This window comes from Prorops nasuta, unplaced genomic scaffold, assembly GCF_024137725.1.
Source record: "Prorops nasuta isolate Cenicafe-Biocafe unplaced genomic scaffold, Cenicafe_Pnas_1.2 PNAS00072, whole genome shotgun sequence".
Classification (NCBI taxonomy): domain Eukaryota; kingdom Metazoa; phylum Arthropoda; class Insecta; order Hymenoptera; family Bethylidae; genus Prorops; species Prorops nasuta.
The window spans coordinates 307,822-319,089 of NW_027116869.1; the positions used below are offsets into that span (position 1 = coordinate 307,822).

The following is an 11,268-nucleotide window of genomic DNA, read 5'->3' on the forward strand; positions in this document are numbered from 1 at the left end:
AACAATTAAACGTTTTCCTATAAAACCAGGTAAAAATGATATTTTATACAATGCTATTAAAGAGAATGTAGCTAGGCTAAGTAGTTTAGATAAAGTTTTTGTACTTACAATGGACGAGACATGCTTGAAAAGAAGGTTGATTTACACAGAGGGGATGGCCTCCGTATCCGGCTTTATTAGTGGTAAAAGTGATTTGGTGGATCATGTTCTCGTATTTATGATTCAAAGTATAAATACCCCAAGGAAACAGCCTCTGTCGTATTATTATTCAAAATCGGCTATGAGTGGCGCAGAGCTGGAAACTTTATTGTTAATTACCATAAAAGATTTAATAGATATGGGCTTAACCATTGTTGCTGTTGTATCCGATCAAGGAGGTCCGAACAGAAAGGCCTTAGCTAACCTTGCGCGGAAGACAAACGTTCATCAATCAGGGAATTTCTTTACAATCCCAAATTACGACCATAAAATATATATAATTGCAGATGTTCCACACATTATTAAAACTTTTGTCACATCTTTAAGGGGGAGATATGAAAAATGGTTGAAAGAGCACCCTTCTTCTACTCAGGGTATTAACATTAAATCTCAATATCCTGGCAATACGATACACTGGGGTGGGAAGATTGGGTATTGGTCTGATGTTGTAAAGTTATTTTATACATATTGTCAGGGTAATATGACGAAATTAACAGAAGACCATTTATTTCCTTCCTCAAGGAGTAAGATGAAGGTAAATAAATCTGCTCAGATAGTCAGCAAGTCAATAGCAGAAAGTTTAAGAGAAATGTGGAGTAACGATCCTGAAAACAATTTCACGGCAAAAATTACAGCAGAAATATTTGACGAGATAGACGAAATGTTTGACTCTATTCTTGGTAGTAGTAGTAATGATAAAAAATCTAATTCGACCAGAGCTCCAATTTCTGCGACGTCCGATCATATTCGTAAATGGACAAGCTATAGATTAAAAGCAGAAACTTTAAAATTTTATCATTATGACGGAAGTGCTGTAAATACGCCAACACCTAAAGTCTTGCTAAGCAATTTATTCGTTTTTCATGATTTATGGATAGATTTGCAAAGATTGGGTTTTCAGGAATTGAACCTTCGTTACTTAAATCAAGATCCTTTAGAAAATTTGTTTGGTCTTTTGAAAAGCGAGCAAGGCGACAATAACCATCTTACCGTTGCCCATTTTGAATTTGCGTGGCGAACCGTTTTACTCACAAGATATTCAAATTTAAGAATCGATGGAACTAATTGCGAAGTAGATGGCATGGATCAATTAGTAGGCTGCGATGACTTGTTAGGCAAGCGAGATTTTTTCAATGACCAGTTTGCACAGGATATTCCTGCTGCTGGCGTTGAACATGAAATCCAGGTAGATTATCCGCAATTACATATCGATGAAGATGATTTAGATGATTCTTTGCGAGATATTCTTGGTTTAGATACATCGCAAGAAATAGAAAAGTAAATATAAACTTGTTTTATCAATTTATACAAATTTGTTGAATGTTTAATTACAACAATGTAGTACATTGAATCACAGTATATGCTATAGACACAAGAATTGAAGAATACAATAACTTTCTACATTATTAAGAATTTTTCAGAATTCTGTCATCTACATGATGCTCGAGTTTTTCTAAAAGGATTTAGAGACTATACACGGTGTTACAGCAATGATGCTTAATATTTCAAAGACACATTCTTCAGGCCAAACTGGGACTAAAAGTCCAGTACTCTAATATTCTTAGTAAATAATCAGTATATTGGTTCTGAATATTCTTTTATTCTCTTATTTAGGATTTAGCTCAGATGCTCTTCCGTCATCCTCAAGAATGTGTCTTTAAAATATTATACATCATTGAAGTTACACCATGTTTTAAACCAAAATTTTGAAACCAATACTTTCGAATGTATACAAAATTGTATTTCTTCATTTCTTTAAATACCACAATATTGTTTTTACGAAGTATACTCTGGGAAATGTAATCGGTCATAATATAATTTAAAGGTCCCTAATTAGCTATTACATATCACTTTTCCATGTCTCGTTATGTTATGTAGCAGTTGTAGCATGGAGTCCCGTGGTATAATCCAATGGCAATGAACCGATCGAAATTGTAGCACCCTTATAAACCAGTCATCCAATGCCCAATCAAAAATTTTAATTTTTATAATATTAATTAAACATTTGTAAAAGTAATATCAATAGATTAAGCGTAATTTTAAGGTGAAAATATGCCCAATCACGAGGATAACCGGACGATTATTTATATATTAGTGGTACCTTACAGTTTACATTTTATTATATTATAATGAAGAAGGCTCTGAATTTTCTGCACATTTCAGCTTGGTTTCCGAGAGCGTTGTTAAAATATCTCTGTCACTCTTGTACCCGTGACGCATTGTAAGGCGACCGCGAGACAATTGACCGAAATCCAGGTACGGTTAAAGAAAAAGTTAGAGTGGTGGGCAACGACAAGTTTCTAATGTTTGAATTTGTTTGTTTTGCATAATGTACTATATTTAAAACAACAAATTATAAAAAAATTCAAAAGGGTTACACCTGACCTAGAAGGCTCTATTACTGGTGCTTCTTTTTAGACTGTTTACCCAATATAGACTTACTCCGCTTAAAATTATGTAAATGTAGAGAATAAACGTTGTGACACGCTAACTGCTCATGACGTCTATTAAAGTCGTAGAAAATTTTTAATTATAATTTCCATTAATCGAAGCTTATACATACTTGGAAGTAATGATATATAAGTAATTAATAGTAAAAACATAATTTACTTTTATCGGATACTAAGCCAATTTATATTACAATCAAAAGTTCTCAATGTTGCAGTTATAAAAAACAATACACATATCATCCATGAATGTTTATTAATTAAACCTCAGATAAAGTAGCATCCAAAATTTCCTGTAGAAAGATTTACCATTATAAATAAGTAATGCTCGAAGAGAATGAAGAAATTAATAAATTATATTCCTTTTGGTCCTATTCCTGCGGAACAACTTTTTTCTCTCTATGAAAACTATTCATAACAATTAGTTGAAGCTGAAATATTTGCACGTCAATGTATTTTTAGTATTATGTGAATTAGATAAGAAAGTTTGGTACAGACCTTCGCTATGTACGTGCTCTTTTAAAACATTTACAATTAAGAATGTAATGTTATAAATCGTTAACGCGGTTATATCTATTGCTCCTCTTATCAATATTACTATTTTCATTCTCAATGAGCTTCTCAGCAAACTGTATTTCCACAACAATTTGAAGCATGATCATTTGTTTGTCCGTTAAAAGGAAGGCTTATCCTCATTATTTATTGTCTAAAAATTTCTAGCAGTGTCGATGATCCAACAGTTAATATCACATATGACGAAGGCCCCAGTAGCAGAAGGTTTGAGAACAATGTTCTACCACTTACTGTATACGACTATCAACTATTACACGATATTAAAGCACAAATTATGAGGTACTTTCAAAAGAAAGCATGTCCTGCTTGTAAGGCTTGTTTATTACGTGGCAATAAGTTGAATGATATTATAGAAGCTGGAATAATTATAATAAACCGAAGAATTTCATTACATGACATATTTGTCTATTTGCGTTTGAAAACATTCATTCTTGAAGAATTTTCTTTTGACGAATGGTTCATCTGTAAGAACCATGAAATATTATTGAAAGAACAATTATTACATAAATTATGTGTAATTTTGATACAAAAGGAATGTAATAAACGTAATAGAAAATTAAAACATGACGAAGAAGCGTCAGCAGCTTCTAGAAAAGTATGCCAACAGATGGGTAAAGCGAAAAATTAATGTTTTGAAAAACTTGTCTCGCCCTTGATTTTACAAACACATGAACTGTGGGATTATTATTGTACATAAATGACTTGGATTAGTATTTAACTGTCTTTTCCGAGAAAAACATTAATTAATTGCAATGGTTTGCAAGACTGTCTTCTTCTATTCTTTTAGTCCATTATGGTACTTTATTTTTGAATCGAAAACCAATGTTATCAGAAGATACTGCAATATACTAATAATATTAGACGCTCCGAATTGCTTTTATGCTTTTCTCAATTTCTTCTTTCGACGTTTTGCAAAAAAGGTAATAAATTTAAATATATATATATATATATATATATATATATATATGTCGAAGAACAGACCCTACCCCGATTCACTATTTTTACATCCGAACCATTCTGCTAAGTTTCGAACCGTTCGCATGCCAGAACGATAGTAACTGTAAGTCAACCCTTCTGTCTACAGTTCATTTATGTTTCGTATTTCTCCTTTGTTAACATCCTATTTCTTTATGAATTGTCAAGCCTAGGCCTCATTGCTTTATTCAAAATTCCGCTGTTCCTTTGAAACATTTATCTATCTTTAAAGTCATTCCGACACATTAATAAACCTTTTATTTGTTTTCAATCTATCTTAATAGAAATTTCTTTAAATACTCAGTTCACATTTTCGGTGAATGCCCTTCCAATTTCTCAATAAAAATTTGTTTCTTCGGAAATTCCTCCTGAAATGCATTGATTACTGATTGCTGTGTATAATGTGAAAAAGCTAACTCTTCGATATTTCGAAACGATTGAGTAGCGTGTCTGAATGAAATATTCCACCTCCACAGTTGCTCCGATCCAGTAATATGCGGGGTTAGGCCTCATAGCGTTGACTCATCGCGCTATGGTACCTACTCTTCGTATCTGGAGGTACCGGAGGCTAAATGGTTCACAATCCATCGGGAAATGGATTTTGGGCCATGGAATATACGAATGGGATTCACTTTTCATTAGCCACCCTTGTGACCAGAGATTCGTAAATCGGATCATGAATATCGCCAAAATATCCATGCATTCGTTTCTGGTTCAACAGGTGCGGGCAATAAATGACAGTGAATATGAATGAATCTTACAAGTGTGATACTTATGAATGATAGCATTTTTTATTGCAATGAATGGCATAGGTTATCAAGCAACTTGAGCAATAGCATTATAGGAGTGTTTTCCCATTAAATAAATAATGCATAACATTCACCACGCTTTACCTAATCCAATAATTATCACCACGCAATAGTTGCCTAAATCTCGCGCTTGAATAAGATAAATCTCTAATTCCCCTCCTTATTATCGTTAATTTTTTTTTATTCATTTCGTAGACATAACGACCATCTTTTACGTACCTCAAGTATAAAGAGTTAACGTTCCATCAACCCCGGTGAAACGTGTGAAGACATGAAAATGTATCAACTAATAAATCTTCTTATTTCATTTAAAACTCCATGGATAATGGATACCTTGGAATAATTATGGAAGGAGGAATGGCTCGTAGTTGTAGCATCGTCAAGGAGTCAACCACGTTCAATCGCTATTGTAAGCAAATAGCATGGGTTTTTTAGTTGGTAGGCACTGTTTAAAAATAGTGAGTCCAACACTACCCTGAGGTGGAACACCCGTCGGGCTGGTTCGTAAGTTGCCTAACCTAGAACTAACTTGAGGGGTGTTATATCCATCCCAGGGTGTCCTAGGAGGATTTTTCCCATGTAAAAAAAAAAAAAAAAAAAAAACAAAGGAGAGAGTAATAAGGTGCCATTACACGGCGTGTGGGGTGTGGAGTATCGCGCGGTGTGAATATTGCCATGCCATACCTATCACACGGCGCGGCGATTTAAATATACATTTTTTATTATTAAAAGTAACAACAATAAGGAAAAAATGCTGTAAGTTCGTGACAACCTTAACGTCCTTTTTTTAAACAATGAAGGGAACTTGCATAAGAAAAGTAGGTTTTGTAACATTCTCAAAATTTCGGCACCAATTTCAGGATGACAGAAAATTTATTTCATTTATTTCAACCATACTATCTTCTACACCATTAAATAGTGAAAGCTGCGCGTAATAATATTCATGAGTGATCGTGACACCCTTATTATTTCTTTTTTAATTAATGAGGAAATGCTACCTATCTCGTGTTTACCCTTAAAAGAGCAATATTAAAAATATAAGACAAAAATATTGAAGCCTCATAAAGATCTTCTCGAAGTTTTGCCTTCCTAGGGCATTCACCGGATTGGTATGCATGAAGCATTTCCTCGTTACTACAAGAAAAATTGACACAAACCCTTATAAATATTATAATGTTAATTTTGCAATTTATTGTGTCACAAGAAAATGTATGTTCTAAGCTATCTTAAAAATGCTTTTCAAACTTCCAAAACGGTTAGGTTTCAATTTTACGGTGCAAGTACCCTTTTTCGTTAAAAAAATAGACGTCACGAACTTTTATGATTATTATATCGTTATTTTCATAATTTTATGGGCTATAAACCTGCATGATTTAAAAATGTTATAAAGATTATTTAGTATGTTAAAATAATCGAAAATCGGTGAAAAGTAATTTGACGGTTCGCAAGTGCAGTTGTGCGATTGCTTTTTATAAAAGGCGATCTTGCTCACCCATGAAGCTGGTAATAGTAGACGCTCCATTATCGCTATTAGTGAAATGAGAAAGGATAATACTTCTTGATTCAATTTTTCTTATTAACAACGAACAGGAATGTTAAAGCTATATAAGGAGTATATGCAATTGATGCATTTAGTGTAGCTTGAATATTAGAGATGCAGAAAGGTTCATTCATTCTTTCGTAAGACCGAATCTACTTTATCAAAGAATTAACAGATTTTCGAAATTTATAATAAGTTTTCGATATATTATATAATATTTTGTGGCCGAAGCAATTGGTTCATAAAAATAAATCACTGTTAAGAATCAGATATGGGCTCCTTAAAAATACGAGCGACTGCGAGTGACTATATATGCTTGCGAAAGTGAAGCCAAGATGGAGGGGATAAAGGGATAAATTGCTGGGCCGCCATCTTGAATGTTGATAGATATCATATAACACATAATAGGTCTGTTCTCGTTGCCTACACTTTTTACACTTTGTGCACTTTTTAGGGTGTCAACTTATACAATGGACAAAGACAGAAATACGGAAAGTGTAGAAAGTGTTAAAAGTGTAGGCCAACGAGAACAGACCTAATGACATATATATATTTTAGTTCAAGAATGAATCAAAATGATTTGTGCAGAAGGAACTAAACGTTGGATGGTGGATTAGGAGTAACATATTTGTTAGAAGATATATAGAAAAAATAGCCATAAGCAGCTTTCCAACGTAAGCAAGATCCATTGGACACAGCAATTTATCATTTAGGCATGAAGAAGAAAAATCTTACTCGGGGTCTTTTTAGGAATTAGAGAGTCAAAAGAATGACAGAATTCTTTGCTAACAATTTTGCTAAGAACCACTGGAGACAAACAGCTTTAAAGAATAACGTTGCTTTGCTTGGGAAGCAAAGATTTGAGTATGCAGAAACATTTTCCTTATTAGCAGGGGCATTGACAAATGCCATTGAAGTTGTGTGAATAAGTTAAATAACCTACAAGTTGCAATGGTGCTGATGAGGCTTTACAAGGATAATATAGCATCTTTAAATTTAAGAAAAGTGTTGTACGAGGGAATACTAGGATGTGAGAAAGAAAGAGAAAATCAGGATATGCCAAGGCCCATACAGATCTGCCCTGCATAGTACGGTGCTTTGGATTTTAAAAAATCATTCTGTTTCTCTGAATACACTGTTTTTAACCAACATTGGTATGATGTATCTACAATACAACGATGAATCTAAAAAGCCTTATGACAGAATAGGTAAGCAACGGTGTATCTCTTAAATCACTTTCCTAAAATTTTTTTTATATTATATCTTGACTAATATTTTGTTTTCACATTGATTCAGCAAATCCAAACGTTTTCAAATTTTATGTATCTTTACATATGCACTCAGTGCTACTCAGATAATAAATTAACCTCAACAACACAAGATAAAAGGGAGGGTCATTCTGTAGTAATTTTTAACTTTACTTATGGTATTGAAAACAGAAGCTTAGGCCAGATAAATAGTGAATGTTGGAAGGTAGTATTATGCCACTGGTGCAACAATTATACTTTACCACTGCACATACCCTCTTCAAAGCTGGTTATCCTGCTCTAGCATTTGAATTCTTATCAAAATTGCCTAATAAAGTAATGGATGCTAATAGAGAGGACAGTTTGAATTTGTATCTTTCCTACTTAATGCTGCTGTTATAATGTGTTACTCTTATATTATTAATCTATTTTAATATTCAATAACAGGCATTCTTAATGTCCCCAGTAAGATCAAGGTACAGGGTTCTCAAATTAATACTGGAATAATAGATTAGGATATAAGCATTACAGAAACTACTGTCGAAGGAAGTCATAATAATGTTAACAAGATCCTCACTCACAAAACTTATGTCAATCTGTTATTTTTATAAGCATTATTCTGCATTCTATGTAGATTCATGGCAATGAATAGATTGGAGCACACTTGCTATTGAGTGTGGTAAAAAGAAAGAAGATAAGCTAGTATTAAACTAGGACGATGATCCAGTTAATAGTGAAGATCCCGATCTTGGAAGTCCTCCTTTAACAATGAAGATGGATAGAGGAGAAATTGGTGGAAGCATTAAATATATTGGAGATGAAGGTATTTTTGTATTTTTTTCGTTAAGTTAATTAACAAGCAGGTATATTATTCTAATCAATTATTCTTATATTCTTATTTTAGGAGAAGCTAAAGAAGGTAATAGGACAACTGGATATCATGACACAACAGCTGTAATTTATAGCCTGTTTAAAAAATCTCATGGAAGAATTGTCAACATTATCAACTGGATTTGAGGTTGACAGCGAACAGTTCAGATATCAACTATACATGGCTTGAACAAGCAGATGATGTTTTGAGGCAGCTTTGCAACAACAGCACAAGCACTGATAACGATGCTAACAATGTCTCACAATGCAGGTCTTATATCATTTTATTATGTTCTCCACTAACTTTCTATAAAAGCACATAATACTTTATTTTACTTTTTAGACGATGAAGCAATGACTAATGATGAACCTACTTATAGGCCTAGAGAACAACCAAATTTACATGAAATTCTTGCAGCAGAAAAATTAGATTTCGAAGCAAAAGTTCAAAGAACGGCGAAATGAAAAAGTGGATAAAAGGTAACTAAATAGCCTTTTAATAAATAGAAAAAATTTAAACCATTAATCATATTCGATTTATTCCATAGCTTAACGAAACGTCATTAAGAACTTTATTGTCATATTACTCGTTACACGAAGCATTCGGTGGTGGTTCAGCTTCTGTAAGAATGGAATAAGTACTTTTATTTTAAGAATTGCAACAGGAAAAGACTCAGCAACAATTGCTTAGCTCCCTACAACGCTACCTCTATTTAGCGCCAGTGTGGCTTACAATAAAACTATGGTCACTGACCCAGTGAGACATTTGCAAGTAAGATATTTGTTTACAAATCAATTAGTATCCTTTTATTGATTTTTTCATACTTCCTTTATCCATTATTATTTCCGGTTTCTGGCGCATAATATGTTACAAACACTGGTTGAACTACGAAATGCACCTATGCCCAATCGAAATACACATTATTCTGAAATATTCACAATGAGAGATCTTACGGTTGCACTAAGTGCATGTATCTATCAATCACTTAGTGACTCTGGTACAATTGTGATAAAGAACCATGAAACGGACAGGTCAGTATTCCAATTTAGCTGATAAAGTTAATTTGAGGATTGTTAATAATTTATCTCTTCTGTTAAACATAAGAGCAATCTACCAGCATTTGTAAACGTTAAAACCTTTATGGGAGGTCGTTTAATAGTATCGTATAGATACCACAGACGATATTTAACAGACGACGGTGTTTATATTAACACTTCACCTGAAAAATGGTCAAGTATCACGAGTTTACGTGCATTTCTAGCAAGAGAAAAAGATGAAGATACACCAAATCTAAATATATTTCTTTGTGATTCATTCTTCGCTACATATATGAGCCTGTTTATGCTTTGGCTAGCTGCGACACTCATACTTTACAGATTAGTTGGACAGCATTTTGGCAATAGCACTTGATCTTGCCTATATGGCAGTGACATAAAACATTGATTCGAGTGGCAAGTACAAATAATCAGGTCAATACTTTATCATTTTCCTCTTTTAATTCTTTTATCACTATAGTAATATGCCTTTATGGTAAAACTTTTCAGACTGCTGTAACTGTAATCAATAATTATTCTGCTACCACAGAAATGATTCTACCACTGATACTACTGCTACTGGAACTATGGCAGTCAAACATCATATCGCTTTAATAATGCAATACAAATAGATGAAGGTTCGTTTGGAGTACTTTGTGGCTTTAACTATGGGACTGGAAATAAAATTTTGTTGGAAGATAGTATTACACCAATGGAATTAGAATTATTATTGAATACTGGAACATTCGATTGGGTTATTTTGCATATAAGAACAGCTACTGAATATATTTATAATTGTATAAACAAAACTTTATTATAATATTTACATGTGAAAAAAAAGTAATTCTTAATTATAATATTTATATGAAGAACAAAAAATAAATTCTTTGTAACAGTCATGTTTAAATAAAAATATTATTTACTGGAACAATTGTAATAAATCTGGAAAATAGAAAATGTCATGTTATTAAAAGGCTAAATTTTATATACTATAAATATATGTCAATTTATAGTCACAAAATAAAGATACAGCTATACTATATATATCTAATTGTTAATTGTTATGTAGATTGAAGTTCCTTTTACATATCTATTTATTCTTTTTCCCTTCCAGACTATTGTCGTCCTTTCTCTGCCTCCTACCTCTTCTCAAAATTGAAAGAAATAACATTAAAATGTTAAATTTATTAAACTAAATATTATCAAACGTTAAAAATATTACCAGCTTTTGATGCTTTAGCTACTACATTTTCTTTTTCGAATTTTTCTTCTTCAGAACCAATCTGGAATTCTGAAACCAAAGTAATCTGTTAAATTTCCTCTTGTACCTATATTTATATAATTTTATATTATCTTATTTCTTCATTTTGTCTTCGTTTATGGCAGTTCATGGGATTTTGCAATCCACAAGACAACATATATATATGTCATTTATGTGCTATATCTATCAACATTCTCAAGCACTGCTACCAACTTAAATACAGTATTTTCTTCGAATTTAACTTTCTTCGGTTGGCTAAGAATTGCCTTCGGTACAAATAATTCGAGCCTTCGAGGCCTGAGTGTCCAGCCCC

At 32.8% G+C, this 11,268-nt stretch overlaps 2 long non-coding RNA genes across 6 annotated transcripts; one reads left to right on the forward strand and one right to left on the reverse strand.

Annotated features, from left to right (window-relative positions):
* Positions 1–6,917: 6,917 nt before the first annotated feature.
* Positions 6,918–10,594, forward strand: LOC136784788 (uncharacterized). Of its 5 annotated transcripts, XR_010824459.1 has the most exons (9): positions 6,918–7,216; positions 7,293–7,750; positions 7,839–8,612; positions 8,694–8,930; positions 9,003–9,139; positions 9,208–9,431; positions 9,607–9,691; positions 9,765–10,129; positions 10,205–10,594. It is a non-coding gene; the product is annotated as an uncharacterized lncRNA (long non-coding RNA). The 5 variants fall into 5 exon arrangements; XR_010824456.1 differs by having other exon boundaries at positions 9,208–9,691; XR_010824457.1 differs by having other exon boundaries at positions 9,208–9,691; positions 10,245–10,594.
* Positions 10,523–11,261, reverse strand: LOC136784789 (uncharacterized). The gene is made up of 2 exons (XR_010824461.1): positions 10,917–11,261; positions 10,523–10,839 (listed from the first exon to the last, which is right to left on the reverse strand). It is a non-coding gene; the product is annotated as an uncharacterized lncRNA (long non-coding RNA).
* Positions 11,262–11,268: the final 7 nt, after the last annotated feature.